Source organism: Amblyomma maculatum, chromosome 9, assembly GCF_055883805.1.
Source record: "Amblyomma maculatum isolate TAMU_Amacu chromosome 9, ASM5588380v1, whole genome shotgun sequence".
In the NCBI taxonomy this organism is placed as follows: Eukaryota; Metazoa; Arthropoda; class Arachnida; order Ixodida; family Ixodidae; genus Amblyomma; species Amblyomma maculatum.
In genome coordinates, this window is record NC_139352.1 from 121,820,356 (window position 1) to 121,835,724 (window position 15,369).

Genomic DNA, 15,369 nt, shown 5'->3' on the forward strand with positions numbered 1-15,369 from the left:
ACATGGGTGCATGTGGCAGCAGTGCTCTCAGAAGGATACACACGCGTCCACCACCGTTCGTTCCTTTCACGCTCTCTCTGTCCAAAGGGCCTTCCTTCAGTTCAATCTCGCTCCCCCCCCCCCCCCCCCCCCGCCTTCCACAAAAAAAAAAGAAAAAAAAAAAAAAAGAAAAGAACGGCAGGAACAACAGGGGAAGCCTTTCAGTTTGTGTTGCTCTGTGCTTTCGATCAGACCACTGAAGTTGGTGATGCTTATGGTAAAAACAACACTTTGGTGCGCTGTTGCAAATTATATATGCTCAAGGACATCTGTGTACAATGTGCGCGAATAAGCTTTCATTGCGGTAGTGCCCTCGGATATTTTCAGCAAATGTGCGGTCCAAGTGAAAAGTTTGTTCATGCAGGTTTGAGGTGAGTTTCATTCTTTTGCGGGTCTTGCTTTCTCAGTGTGGGCAATCCGGTTCTCGGCTTTGGCATATGCGGGTACGTATTGTCTGGAATTAAGAAGTTCAGCTAGGAGATGCGGGCTTAAGCGAACTGATACAGAGGGCCAATTCCGGCAAGTTGGCGCGATGTGTTGCTTTTCTGTCCCCGTTCTAAGCGCTGCTTTTTTCATAAGCAAATCTACATTTAAACACACAATACAGGAAGCATAATCAAACCTTACGCACGAAATGCTGGCCTGTTCACTTTGCACGCCATACTGCTCGATAGTTAGGCGCTGTCTCGTTCGGTTGTTGTATAACTTTAATAGAAAAAAAAAAAAAAAAAAAAACAAGTTTAAGCACTACCGAGGCGGCATTCGGGAAAATCAGAAGTGCAACAGAGTTAAGTGTTTCACTTTGCTTTTTCTGTTCGTACCTAGAGCAAGTCTGGATGCGATCGGGGCACATCATCGGTGGCACCTGCGGCGCCGTGTCCAATAAACAGCATTTTTACGCGACGTCTTCCAAATTACACTACACGTACATGTCGACCTGTACATGTCGTACATGTCGTACTGCCGCGCACGGCCCCAGATTTGAATGTTATATGTAACCCCATCCCACCCCCCTCGGCGAAGCGAATAAGGGTCAGGACCCACTGACCCCCTCAAAATTTATGCTTCAATGTGATAGCATATTCCTGTTACTTGAATTACATTGTTCTGTTGCCAATATGCCGTATATGCCTCATGCTTTCTCCGTCTGCGACTGGGTAGAAGTTCGTATCTACTTCTGCCTCATGCGGTGTAGAGTATTCGTGTATCGTATTCGTATCGTCTATCGTATTCGTCTAAGGAAAAATAAAGTATTATTATTATTATTAATATTAGATTATGACTAGCAGCTTATCGGTATTGCTCAAGAGGAAAGTATACAACAGTTGCATCTTACCTGTACTCACCTGTGGGGCTGAAATGTGGAGGCTAATGAAAACGGTTCTACTTAAGTTTAGGACAACGCAGAGGGCTATGGAGCAAAAAAATGGTAGGGGTAACGTTAAGAGATAGGAAGCGTGCAGAGTGGGTCAAAGAAATAACTCAAGTTACCGACATTCTAGTGGAAATCAAGAAGAAGAAATGGCCATGGGCAGGACATGTAGTGCGAAGAGAGGATAACCGATGGTCGTTTAGGGTAACAAGCTGGATTTCAAGGGAAGGAAAGCGTAGCAGGGGTCAAAACAAAGTTAGGTAGGCGGATGAGGGTAAGAAGTTCGCAGGGGTCAAATGGATGCAGCTAGCACAGGACAGGGTAAATTGGAAGAATATTTCTGTGCTGAACACCTGTTTAGCTGGTATATTCTTTGAAAAATTATGCAGGCAATGAGGCTTGCTCCTCGACCATGCCGGCAGCCACCATCATCAGCCAGGCTATACCCACTGCAGGGTAAAGGCCTTTCCCATTTTCCTCCAATTAACCTGGTCCAGTGGTAGCTGCATTCACTTCACCCCTGTGAATTTCTTAATCTCATCCACCCACCTAGTTTTCTGCCACCCCCTACTACGCTTACCTTCCCTTGGAATCCAATTGGTTACTGTTAGAGAACATTGGTTATCCTCTCTTTGAACTACATGTCCTGCCCATGCCCATTTCTTCTTCTTAATTTTGACTAGAAGGTCAGTAAATTGAGTTATTTCTCTGACCCAATCTGCACGCTTCCTATCTCGTAATGTGACACCTACCATTTTCCGTTCCATGGCCCTCTGCGTTGTCCTCAACTTATGTAGAACCCTTTTCATTAAACTCATGTTTCAGCCCCATAGGTCAGTACCGGTAGGATGCAACTGTTATACACTTTCCTCTTGAGCGATACCAGTAAGCTGGTGGTCATAATGTTTGAGTATCTTCTGTGATGTGTTCGAAGGTGGAAGTCAGACTCCAGCCGTCCCGATGCAGAAAAAACCCGTTTATTCAAACATATAGTCATATATATATATATATATATATATATATGGATGGATGGATGGAATATGGCAGCGTTCCCTTTGAAACGGGGTGGTAGCAGTTCCTATCATGCTCGTTTTTAACTAAGAACAGAAGTGCCCCCTGGGGAATAGAGAATTCAAAACGAAACTGAATATAACATACTCCCCCCCCCCCCCCCTTATTTTTAGTGATTAGTTGTTAGTAAGTATTGGTAAGGAAACCCCAAGGCATGCGCACTGTACTTATTTACCCATATTTACAGACTATGTACAATGTACACGTCAGTCCGCCAACTAATAGGGCTGATAGTCTTGGAGCCAGGCTGATGGCCGCTGCCGGCGCTCTTGGGTCGACCACTTTGAACACCGCACTGTCACCGATGGCGACGGGCTCGTAGGCTGCTGCTGCAGTATGCCAGGAGGCCTGAGCCTGCATCCTGGGGGAAGGCGACTGCAGCACATCAGGAGACCGAGGCTGGTACCCTTCTCTCTATCACTTTAGTTGGTGAAGAAAAGGCGCAGCCTCCCTTGAACGAACGGGTGCTTTCTTGACACGGACAAAATCATCTACGGCTATCGTCACCTTCTTGGCAGCTCTCCTTTTATCCGTGTAGTGCTTGCTGCTCTGCTGTTGATGCCGGACCCCTCGATAGAGTAGCGCCAACTCCTTGGCTGGGTCTTCCGCTAATGCTGGTGTTAAGAAATTCAAGACATCCAGCCTGATTCGGGGTATTCTACCATGCAGGAGAACTGCTGGGGAGATGGCCTGAGGAGTACATTGTTAAATAGCAAGGTATTCTGTGACTGCTTGCCGGAGTGGTCGTCTTTCGAGGAGTGCGACTTGAATGGAGTGTTTCAATGTGTGTTTGAACCACTCTATTTGCCCATTCACTTGGGGATAGTACACCAACAAACGTGAAAGATGCCTCTGCTGTGCAGAAAGGTGATGAATTCACAAGACGTGAACTGAGGTCCATTGTCACAGATGATATCTCCTGGATAGCCTTCACGGGCTAAAACATTTGTTAAAAGGTCTTCATGGTCTGATCTCTTCTGGATAGCCTTCATGGGCTAAAATATTTGTTAAAAGGTCTTTCATGGTGCTCGTGAAAACTTTGCTGCAAAACTGTACCTCCGGCCATTTAGAATGGCAGTCAACAATCTGCATGCGCAAAAGGACCAACAATGTCTAGGCCAAACTTCTGCCACGGTCGCTCAGACCATTCAACAAGCTGCAACGGTGCTGGTGATGTGGTGGTGGACTTATGTGCCTTCAGGCAGATGTGACAGTTTTTTTATTGCCATTTCCACTTGCTTATTGATTCGTGGCCACCAAGACCGCTCACGCAGTCGCGCCTTCGTGCGCGTGATACCCAGATGTGTCTCGTGTGCGGTGCTGATGATCTGAGCAGTGAGGGATGACGGAACGAGGCACTCTGCTCGCAGTAGCAGGTTATTAACAATTTTTCCCGAATAGGCTAGATTGGTTTCGCATTTTCTGGTATGGACTTCTTTGGCAGCCAGGAACTCAGCACGAATGACTTGATGGTTTTCAGGCAACCGTCGTCGAGGGCGGCCTGCCTGAACTTTTGTCGTCACGCAGGCTGGCTCAATGAACGAGACAATTTCTCCTCCTTGGCAATCTCTGCCTCCGAGGTAGGTGCTGGCAGCCGAGAAAGTGCATCTGCTACAGTGTTTGTGGACCCCTTACAGTATCCAACACCAAAACTGTAGCAAAGCAGTCGTGCATTCCAGCGTGCGATTTGGAGTGGGTGTTTCCCATGTCCTTGTGACGACAGCAAGAACACCAGTGCCTGGTGGTCTGTCCGAATTGCGAAATGGCGACTCTAAAGGTATGTGTGCCATTGCTCACATGCACAACTACATGCAAGTGCTTCTCATTCACAAACTGAATATTTCTTATCCACAGGCGACAGTGTACAGGTGCGAAAGCGACTGCACGGAGCTCACTTCATTGCTGCAAGACTGCTCCCAGTCCACAGTTGGACGTGTCAGTCAACACAATGACTAAAAGTGAAAGATCGAACATCTAGAGGACTGTACTCGATAGCATTTCCTTAACCCTCCTGAAACTGCTGTCTGATTCAGCTGACCTGATGAACGGCTCATTTTTGCGAAGTAAGATTCTCATATGCTCGACTACTTGTGCCAAGTGTGGAACAAAGTTGGAGTAGTATTCTACGAGCCCCAGGGACAAGCGGAGGGCGGCAACATAAGTTGGCCCTGATGTGTTAACTATGGAATCTACTTTCTCTGGAAGTGGCGAGATACCACATGCAGTGACCTTATGCCCTAGAAACGCAAGTACTGGAATGTCGAAGAGGCATTTGTTATTCAGTTTCAGGCCTGCGTTCTTGATCTTTCGCAGCATGGTGTTCAAGTTTGAAAGGTGCTCTTCTGCGGGCTTGCCAAAAAAGATCACATCATCAATATAGAACAACACGCCAGGACAACGGTCAAGGATTGTTGTCATCATTTTCTGGAATGCCGCTGGGGCAGAAGCCAATCCAAAGCAAACTCTTTTAAAACAGAAAAGCCCGTCATGAGTCATGAAAGCTGTCAGATCCCTGCTGTCAGGGTGCAAGAGAACCTGATGGTAAGCGGAAGCCAAGCCAAGTTTTGTGAAGTGTGCAGCGCCTACCAAAGCGTGAAACAGCTCCTCTGTATGGGGCAATGGGAAACTGTCTGGAACAATAGCTTAGTTCGGCTCTCTAAGATCCACATATATCCTGATGCTACCATCTTTCTTGTCAACAACAATGGGGGACACCCATTTAGAAGCATCGATGCGCTCGATGATGTCAAGGCTCAGCAATTTCTGAAGCTCATTTGATACTGGTAACCGGAGAGAATATGGCAGACGGCAAAGCTTGGAAGCTACAGGCTGCACGCCTTGCCGCAGTCCTGATGTGATGCGTGAACCTCTTAGCAAGACCCACCTTGGGACTGAAAGCGAACTGAACTCATGTGCTAAAGCTGGCAGCAGATAATTGTTACGGGGCTGCATGCTTGACGTGAAATTGGAACGGAACGGCGGGTCAACGACAGTCAACAGCGGAGCAATGAACTTGTACAAGCACTTAAAAGCAGAATCCTCAATGTCAAGATTCAAGGCTTTAATGACCCGAGAGAGCCACAGCACCAGCAGCGCCAAGTGTTATGGCCCTCGCCGATGACAAGTCTGTCGTGGCCCCTTCTGACAAATACGACTCTGCCCGCATGGGTTCGAATCCCATCCTCGTTGCCGATGTGATGTTTTCGAAGGTGGATGCCAGACTATAGCCATCCAGATGCACAAAAAACCTGTCTATTCACACATAAAATCATATATACATGGATGGATGGATGGAGTATAGGAGCACTCCCTTTGAAACGGGGTGGTAGCAGTTGCTATCATGCTCATTTTTCACTCCTATATCTTAATTATTATTTTAGATTGGTTAACTACACCATCATTCTATTTATTGAATTTTTGTTTCTACATAACAAACATTATGTCACTTTTCTGTTTTTAAGCTACCAATCTTCCAACAGGTTTTTGCTAGCTTCCAACACAGGTTCATTCACCCAGCCACTGGTATCTCTAAACCCCAGAGCTTCAGGAAGAGTGACTGCGCCTGCATCGACTTCCGGATGGATACCATTCCATTCGAGAATAATATGGTTAATTGTTTCTGTGGATTTACCACATACTGCACATGTGCCATCTTCATGGCTAAATTTCTTTTTGAGCTGCGTGTTCTAAGGCACCCTGATCTAGCTTCAAAAAGTAGGGCACTGCCAAACAGCGCTAACAGAGACGAAGCCGTCATGTCCCTCTCTCTGCTTCGTCTGTTAGCGCTGTTTTTAGCCTCAGATCATGCACCAACCAGCTCAAATTTCCACCCTTTTGAAGTACCTTCCTTCCTAATCTGCCTTTTCCACTTTTGCTATAGTTCTATACTCTTCTTCTTTGCCATAGAATTTATCCAATTTTTACCTTCTGTGTTTTTCACCTGTTGCTTAACGCTCTTTATTTCTTTGTCCTTGTGACTAGCATGCTTACTGGTTTGTTTCCTAGTTCTTTTCCTCCATATAACGAAGAACAGTAGCACCCCCTGGGGAATAAAGAATTCAAATGGAAAAGGAAACTGAATACAACACCTTCCAAATGCGCTCCATCCAAATCTTATTCTCCTAGTTATTTCCCTTTCGTGGGCCGGATCTGTGGTCACTACCTGTCCTAAGCAGTCATATTCGCCTACCACTTCCAGCTTCGCTGTCTATTTTAAACTGTTGCTCCTTATCCAGGCTGTTCAGCATTACCAGTTTTCTGCACATTAATCTTTAGGCCTATCTTTCTGCTTCTTCTATCTAGATCATTTATCATTAGTAGCAGTTGGTCCCCAGATTAATCGTTAGGCCTACTTTTCTGCTTCTATCTAGATCATTTATCATTAGTTGCAGTTGGTCACCTGAGTTACTTAACAAGGCAACACCATGAGCGAATCGCAGACTACTGATATATTCTCCATGGACCCTGATGCCTACCTGTTTCCATTCTATGCCTTTGAATACACTCTCTAAGTAACCTGTAAATAGCACTAGGGAGATCATGTCTCCTTGCTTAAAACCTTTCTTAATTGGAATTTTATCCCTTTCCTTAAGCAGAACTATAGTTGCTGTGCAGCCACTATAGATATCTTCCAGTACTTTCACATATAGCCGACATCCTGATCTCACAATGCCTGCATGACTGCTGAGGTTTCAATCCAAATCAAATGCCTTTTCAAAATCAATAAATGCTATGTATAGAGGCTGGTTACATTCCGAGCACTTTTCTATCACTTGATTTATGATGTGGATATGATCAATGGTAGAGTACCTTTTCTGAAATGCTGCTTGATCTTTTGGTTGATTAAGGTCTATAGTAAGCTGATTGGTTTGTAATTGTCCTTAGCGTCCCCTTTCTTATGAATTAAGACAGTGTTAGTGTTTTCCACTTTGTCACTCAGTGCATACATCATGCCTAATTTCCTCTTTACCGCTTTCAGGCTAGCACCATTCTTTAGAGCATGCTGAATTTTACCCGTTACACTTTTTTATGTCGGTCACTTTGCCTACTGATTAGCTTTGATATCTCTTCCTGTTTTATCCGGACTGTTAGGTTGGAGGCTTTGGAGGCTTTTCACACTTTGGAGTTTCTTAACCAAATCTTTCGTCTCCTTAGAAAGTTTACCGGCATCCTCTCAAACAATCCTACCATCTACTTCTATGCACAGTCAGTAATGATATCTCTGAAATTACAGTTCATCGCTCCTAGGCTAAGGTTGCCTTCCTCGGTTAGCACTGAGTATCGATTCTGCAGCAAGAGCCTGAATTCTTGTACTTTTCCCCTTACCACTAATTTGTTGATGGACTTCTTCCTCACCAATTTGTTCCGCTTTGTCTTCAAATCCAGATTAATTTGAGACCTTACCATCTTGTGGTCACGGCATCGCACCTTTCCAATTACCTCTACATACTGCATGATGCCGGGGTTAGAACACAGTATGAAATCAATTTCATTTTAATCTCACTGTTAGAGCTTTCCCATGTCAGCTTCTGGCTGTTTGCTGAAGAAGGTATTCATGATTCTTAAGTTCTTGTGTTAAGCAAACTCAACTAGTAACTCCCCCCTGCTATTTCTAAATCATATGCCATAGTTGTCCACTGTGTGGTCTCCAGCTTGCTTTCTACCCACCTTAGCATTGAAGTCGCCGATTAGTACAGTATAATATGACTACAAGTAGGTGCGTATGCTTGTACAACCTTCAGCTTATACTGCTTATTATGCTTAATTATGATGCCTGCCACCCTCTCATTAATGCTATAGAATTCATCTATATTACCAGCTATATACTTATTGACAAAGAAACCTACTCCTAGTTCTTGCCTCTCCGGTAAACCTTGATAAGACAGTATGCGCTCGTCCTTCAGTAGTATATGCCTCATTTGGCCTCCTAACCTCACTAAGACCCATTGCATACCTTCTAGTTCCTCTAACAGCCACTTCTAAACTAGCCTCACTAGCTAGGATTCTAGCGTTAAACGTTGCCAGGGTCAGTTTTCCAATGGCGGCCTGTCCTCGGAGCAAGAAATTCTTAGCGTCCCCTGCTGCGTCACAGGTCTGACCACCGCCGTGGTCAGTTGCTCCGCAGCCGCTGGTGACTGAGGGCCGAGGTTTTGAACGACTAATCATGGGAGGTTGTGGCCAATAGAAGCCTTGCGCTGGGGTTTTGGGTAGGGTGGCACCGCCTCGTGGCGGCCAAGAAAAACCTGACTGGGTAGTACAACAGCGGCTCTGCCTATGCTGCAGCGCGTATCTTGCAGGCTTTCTATGTTGACTCATGTTTCTTTCTGACCCTTGGTGAGCGTGAAAACGCTCACCATGTATCATAGACATCATCGTGAACTGGCAGTAGCCTAACATAAAAAAAAAAAGCTGCGGCTAATAATAATAATAATAATTGGTTCACAGGACGGGAAAGGCAAAGTATCTGTCCCACTTGTTTCTGTGGACACCTGAACCGTGCCCTAAGGGGAAGGGAGGAAGGTGGGAGTGAAAGTTAAAGAGAGAAAGAGGAGCTGTAGTGGAGGGCTACGGAGTAATTTCGACCACCTGGCTACATCCGGTACAGTCTCCCAGTACTCTCTAGTATGAGCATTTCCTGCTTGCGGACTTTAGAGAGCGTGCAAGCGCAGGCACTGAAAATATGCCTTGGACTGCCCAGATGCACCTCTAACAAAGGCACAATTGAAGAGGCACACGCTCGCCCAATATCCATATACTTGTCACACGAACCACTTCGTGTATATTTACGAGCACTTACAAGACACCGTTTTCACCCACTTAGCAAGATTCTGGATGAGAGGCCGGACTGCAGTTTTACAACTGCACTCCGCTGCCATCAGTTGCAAGTACCGACAGGATATGCCCTCCCATATCGTCCCACCCAACCACCATGGACGATGGATAAACCTTTGGTGCACCTTCGTGTTCCCGGAATACTAAAGAAATCAATGGTACCAATTAGTAGACTCAAACAACTTACTCTGGCACACATCTGGTCAGAATATCCCAGTTATATTCACGTATACACCGATGGATCTGTGTCAGCACAGGCATCCGCTGCAGCTGTGGTCATACCAGCTCAGAAAACGACTCTGCATTTCCTTTTGGGACATACCTCTACATCAACCGCTGCCGAACTTGTAGCCATTCGGGAATCTATTCGCTATATATGTGGGGAACCACCTCAAAAATGGTGTATATTCACGGACTCGAAGACTGCATTACAAATTTTGGAAAACTTCTTACGCCACACTGCCTATCAGTCCCTGGCACTAAACATTATGGAGCTCATCACATCTGCCCAGCTGCAAGGCCACATGATAATGTTTCAATGGATTCCTGCCCACTGCGGCCTCCATGGGAATGAGCAGGCCGATGTTGAAGCGAAAAGCGCACTCATCAATGGCTTCCAAATAGCTGTGCCTTTTTCAAGAGCGGATACGACGTGTCTTCTAACGAGTTATATGAATATTGCTACAGCAGCTTACTGGGCTCAACCAGACGCCCGACACATCCGTCTAAGAAGGCTTGATCGAACATTTAAATTTAATGTTCCGCGTGATATTCCGCGTCATCAGACACGCTTGATACATCGACTTCGTTTAAACGTGGCTTTCACGCGCAAGTACTTACATTTAATTGGACAGATGGACTCACCGGAATGTTTAACTTGTGGCATCCCAGAGACTGTGGACCATGTATTATTGGTGTGCCCAGAGTATGCGAACGAAAGAAATGTGCTAGCTGCTTCCTTGAAGCGTTTAGACAAGAGGCCTCTGTCGGAGGAACTGCTGCTGGGCGCTTGGCAGGACAAGGGGAAGGGCGTCCAGGCAGTGCGCGCTCTTTGCCGTTATTTGAGCGCCAGCGGACTTGATTCACGTTTGTAAAGCAAGCTGCTGTGTCTGTATATATATTTCATATGCCTTCTCCCACATCGTCATCCATCAGGAACTTCTTTCTTCTCTCCTTCCCCTTCCCCAGTGCAGAGTAGCAGGCCAGATTTGAATAATTCGGGCCAACCTCTCTGCCTTTTCCTTTCAATAAATCCATCTATCTATCTATCGACCACCTGGGTATCTTTAAAAAGCGCTGACATCCCACAGCATACGAACGCCGGCGGTAGGCATCAAACCTGGGCACTTCGGCACAATAGCCGGGCGTCTTTGCACCGCAGCGGCGGGGTATGCCTTCTGGCGAAATGTTCAAAGCAAGTGGCATCGATCTTGCCGTGTACCCTTCCGCCTCGAAACATTGTCACCGCCGCTATATTGCCGCTGGCGTCGTAAGGTTCCACGGACAAGTTAATTCGGCTCTACTGCTCTTTCATAGCCGCACGAAATGGGGCTACGGTGTGACTGGTACAGCCCGAGCGATCAGGTGCATGCATGCTTTGGTTCAAGAGAAATGCCTTTCGCCCTACGCTGGCCGCTTCGCAGGCTCAAGCTGAAATTATATGGGTGTGTTCAGATAAGAACAAAAATTGAGGTCCCATGACCATTTTTTGTTTTCAATGAAACTTTTATATGTGGTGGGTAAATGTCTTGGCACAAAGGAATGAACCTTAGTTTTGCAAAATACGCAGTAGATTTCTCGAAAAAAATCGTAATCACTAGAGGTGCAAAATGCTGTTTTTGCAATTTCAAAAAGTTGCAAGTTTGGAGCCCGGTTACATACACACTAAACATTTCTCGTGAATTATTTTCTTAGTGAATACGTTTATGCAACTTTTACTAACAAGAACACTAAAAAGAAATTGTTTTGATGCAATATGTGTCTATTAAAATATCGTGAACTTTGACTCAGGAGCAGCGCGCTGCACAAAAGTCAATTTTCAGCCCTTTATTTAAACATATTTGATTTTTTTTTTAATTTGTCAGAATAATCCAACATGTCTCGTAATTATAACGCACTGAAAAAGTGTTGCATTATATTTTTTTGAAATTATAAAAATAAATACAAACTCAAGGTCATGACTGAATTCCTGGGGATTTCGTAGTATTACCCTTGGAAAGCTTAACTGCGAAAGGGTAAATAAATTCGGCGCGATGAAAATGTAAGCAGATTTCCTTTCGCACGGTTTACAAAATCCTCATTAATCCTCTGGTTTATTTTTTGCGATTACAGTTTGTTAAAATTGGAGCAACTTCTCTTTTCGGCATAATTTCTTAAGAACTGTTTAAAGGAGTATAGACACCACTTTTTGAAGTGTCAGAAGGAATATGATTGCTTTCCTGGTTATACAGAGATGCTCCCCAAGCAACCCCAACCTCGCACGTTGCCGCGAAGAGCAATGACAATACATGGCCGGACACGAACAGCGCCGGCGCCGCTGGTGCTTCCGGCTGTGTCCCGAGAAAGTACTATGGTTCTACAGTTCTACAGTACTACAGTTCCTTTGTTTTAGACCACTGTGGATCGATTAAAGCAAAAATACCGGAACAGAAAATGTACGTGTCTATACTCCTTTAACGTTGGTCAAACGCGCCCGCACTGTGTAAGTTCTGCATTGTATATGGCGTTTCGCTATGCAATAAATTATTTATTGATAGAAAATAACTGCACTTGAATCTGCATACATAACAAGAATCTGGGGGGATCTCGCTAAAAGAGTTAAATATAGCGTTCTTGATTGCTATGCGCTCTAACCGATGCATGACCACTCCAGCTTCCTGTCTCCGCGCATACAAGGCGCTGTCAGTGACAGCTCACTCATATGGCCGTGTGCACGACGACGGAACTGGAGGCAATCCTCTACCTCTAGCAAGCGTCTATCTCCCCCTCTTGCAATAAACATCAGTACCTACCTTATGCTGAAAAATTAATGGTTAGAGTGAATTCAGCAGCTGTGTTGAAAGATTCCCCGATCACAGAGCTATCATGCCCCCAACTTCACATTGAAGGAGTAAGGTAACATTTTTCGGCATCGCTCTACCAAAAAAGTCGTCTGTTTTTCTAAAAGCCCTTTTTTTAGTAATAGTGGCGTTCCCTGTAGACCTGATATAACTCTGGGGTCTGTGGTTCGGCAGGGCACTGCCACAGTAGAAAATTTCTTTCTTCTGAAGGGGAACATTTTATTTTCAAAATTCAAAAAGGGTTTAACTGGCAAGGCAAGTTACAGATATGATGCCACCTTGTGTGCAGATTCTAATTCAGGAAAACCCTGTAAGACAAAAAAAAGAAATAGCAGTCATTAACGTCAGTATTTGCATCACATATTGTCCAGCACAGAACCACAAACCAGATCAGTCTCTTCGAATCTGCATCTGCAGTGGGGGCCATGTAAAAAGCGTTGCCTTCAGTCGACTTCACATACTTCCACACGTGAAGCGTCTGCACTCCAGGCACTTTCCTTGCTGCTTTCCATTCTGCCTTCTTTTCACGGAAATCTGCGAGCGAGCTCTGTGCAAGCTCTAGAATATAGACAGTCTTAAGCGTTCCTTGGTCTACGAAGCTGCTTGCAGTTTGTACGGCCTCATTCGCAGGCTTTCTCAAGTTGTGGTGCATTGCTCGATGTTCAACTAATCCATGCCCAGTGGCTGAAAACATCCACTTTATCTCTAGGCATTCATTATGCTGTAGCTCATGAAACTGAAATTTATTCTTGAAGTGAGCAGGAGCTCCATTGCTTACGTAGGTTACCTTGGTGTAGACTGTGCGTTGTCCTCGAGGTGGGCTTTGATCTTCGCCAGAGCCAAGCATGCATGAGCTGAATCATGAAACATGTCGGAAATAACAGCGTAGTTCCAAGTAGATTTTCTTGACGTGGCAACGCATGTAAAATGGTAACCTGCTTTTTTTGCCAATGGTACGCCTGTACTGCGTCGGGAAGCACAACAGTCCAGTTCTCTGCAAAATCAAAATGCAAAACAATTTTCCCTTTCTTGCAGCCACGCTTTTCTTCGTGCATAGCTTTTGCTTGTACACATCGAACATAGTTGTGAGGAATCCATTTATTGGCCATCCTTTGAAATTCTCTTATGAACGATGAGGCATTCAGAGTTTTCTTAACAAGTTTGCCAGAAGCCCAGTTAACTATGAGCACCTCGTCCTTATCGCTGATGCCAAATTTTTCGAAAGTGAAAATTTCATTTTAAGGGACCAGTCACACTTCTTGAGGAAGCAAGATGTAGTAGGTTCCTGGCATATGCAGAGACTCTGCACATCTTCCGGAGAGAGGAAATTGCCAGATGCATTCCGCAGTCCTACGAGGCACAACTGAAAGTGCATGCAACACGCGCGCGCGCACGCACGCACGCACGCACGCACGCACGCACACACGCACACACACATACACACACACACACACACACACACACACACACACACACACACACACACACACACACACACACACTTGCCACCGTGGAGCGCACTTCATCCATTTAGGACGTAAGGATATGAATTTTTTAAGTCCAACATTGGAGGTGAGGTGAGCTACCTAGTACAGGTGGTAAGCTTCTCGCAATGACTGCGTCATGAAACGTTTTGCTACTCATTCTTTCTGCCTGTCCCTCTGAATTCGCACATCTTTTTTGTTGGGACTTTGTCTGGAGCAATCGAGTTCATCCGTGGTGTAATATTCTAAAACCGTGGTGATGTCTTCCTGCTGTAGCTTACATCTAGTGAATCTCTCGAAAGTGGACCACGTGCCTTCCTGCTCTGCCATCTTCCTCGCTTTTTTGAATTGTGTACCTTGTTGCCTCAGGTACGATGACCTGTACATCTTTCACAGTCAGGGCGGATGGTAGTAGTGTCAGCAGCTGGCAACTTTCTTGAAATGATGAACATCGGTTGTAGGCGGCATGAAGGTTGCTTTCCCAGCTACTACAATTCGCACACTCATCTACTGGTACAACAGAAGTCCCGGGGACATTATATGCTGCCTATATATCTCATCGGATTTCCCTGACCACTACTTTTGTCACCTCTGGCTGCTTTCGCTTTGTATAGGAAAGTCTTAGACGTTTCTTCACAATGCTCGGTGGTTTGAAGGGCAAAATTTTGGAAGAAAGACTGACACTGGCGTTTAAGTTTTTCACAATTTCCTGCTCTGGGTGAAATTCTTCGCCTACTTCCATTCAGTCTCTCTGCATGTTATCTATGTCTTCCTTGTAGTGGCGGTAACAGTTCTGATAGATTACGTCGCTTTCATGCACACGGAGAGCTTCTTAGGGAAGAACTTTTCTGAGAGCCATGACACTGAGATGCACTACACTGTGAAAATTTTGTCCACTTTCAATTTTCTTCTTGTGTCTCTTTGAGTAGTCAACGGAAAACATTCACCTTAGATAGTTCTTCATGGTGTGAAACGCTCACCTCTTTTGAAATGTCTTCCGAATAATAGCTGTTAGCAGATGCAGGTCCCAGGACACACTTTCCTGTCGCACTTCACTGGCTATGAACCGGCAACATTGGTGTATTATCCGTATGCAGTACGTATGAGCTGATGTGCCAAGCACTCTCGCGGAGGGAGCTCTACAGCGTGCAGAGAAGCCTGAGAGAAAAGACGACCTCACCGAATTCGAAGCCCGATAATATCCACTCACGGATACATTGGGCTATGTGTAAGGCCATAGCTCAAACAGATGTGTTAAAGGCCCACTGTCCAAAATAACGGCTTGAGGGGCTAGTTGGTGCTGCATCATATTCAGAAATGTGGCGCAACAAACACAAACACAAGAGAAGATACCTAACACACGCGCACACTACCAACTGTAATAAGAATCTGAAAACACTTCCTCTTCACCACTCCTCCTCTTCTACACTCAGGTACATCTCATCTTCCTCTTCTTCTTCTGGCCTAGTGGTTAAAGCGCCCGTCTCGGCTGTGGGAGGTGGTTAGTTCGAAA

The 15,369-nt window shown here is 45.3% G+C and overlaps 1 protein-coding gene and 1 pseudogene across 1 annotated transcript in view; both read right to left on the reverse strand.

Moving 5' to 3' along the window:
* The window catches only part of LOC146180282 (uncharacterized), a 102,121-nt gene that overhangs the window by 65,446 nt on the left and 21,306 nt on the right, over positions 1-15,369 (reverse strand). The gene's annotated exons all lie outside the window — the stretch shown is intronic.
* LOC146180283 (uncharacterized) lies at positions 12,123-13,747 on the reverse strand (annotated as a pseudogene).